Source organism: Anoplophora glabripennis, unplaced genomic scaffold (genome assembly GCF_000390285.2).
Source record: "Anoplophora glabripennis isolate ALB-LARVAE unplaced genomic scaffold, Agla_2.0 scaffold547, whole genome shotgun sequence".
NCBI lineage: Eukaryota > Metazoa > Arthropoda > Insecta > Coleoptera > Cerambycidae > Anoplophora > Anoplophora glabripennis.
In genome coordinates, this window is record NW_019416690.1 from 275970 (window position 1) to 277074 (window position 1105).

The window sequence follows — 1105 nt, forward strand, 5'->3', positions numbered from 1 at the left end:
TCGCTGAGAATTTCGTCCTGGAACCTTGACGGGTTCCGGGCCAAAAAAACGGAACTCGTGGACATCTTGAACCGTCTAAACATAGACGTTATGGCTGTCCAGGAGACCTACCTCAGCGAGGCATCCCGTACCTCCATCCCTGACTATGACATATACAGACATGACAGAAACCGTAACGGGGGTGGTGTTGCACTCATAGTAAAGAAGTGCATCGACCACTATCCGCTGCAGCGGCTCCAAACTCAAAACACAGAGGCCGTGGCGATAGCGGTGAGATCGCTACGGCATGGAGACGTTGCGGTGGTGTCCTGTTACCACCCACCCAGACTACCACTACTTGACAATGACTTAGACAAAATCCTTTCCTGGCCCCAGACAATTGCCATCGGGGACTTCAACGCGAAGTCCCCCATATGGCACAGCGGGACGACGACCACAAGAGGTCGCGTCCTGCTGAATTACCAAGACAGACACGACGACTTGACTATACTCGGACCGACAGAACCGACACATTACGGACCCGTAGGACGCCCCGACGTTATCGACATTGCCCTCTTAAAATCTATACCGTTAAATGCCCAAATATCCACCCAATACGAAGGGTCTTCCGCCCACAATCCAATATTTCTGGATCTGGGGCGAAGACAGAGATATGAAGGCACCTTCACGAGGAGGTTCACTGACTGGGAGCGTTTCCGAACAGTAATGCAAGGAAACATGGCGCTCCCAGTCATCGAAACCACCCATGATCTGGAGGCGGCAATCCTCTCCCTTGAGACTGACATTAAAAACGCCCTGACTCAGACTACGACGGAGACTATTGTCCCCCGACTGACAAACCCCCGGGGCACCCTCCCCGATGACATAAAAAACTTAATACGTGACAGACGACGTGCGAAACGGCTTGCCACCCGCACCCGCCTCTCCCGACACAGACATGACTTAAACGTACTTAACAGACGGGTGAAAGCGGCTCAGGACGAACTGGCCCAGGACAACTGGGCTAGGCACCTGGAGTCGCTGGATCCACAAGACAACAGCCTCTGAAAAACGCAGAGGGCCCTGCGACAAACCGCTCGCCGTAAAATTCCTCCAATCCACGGTA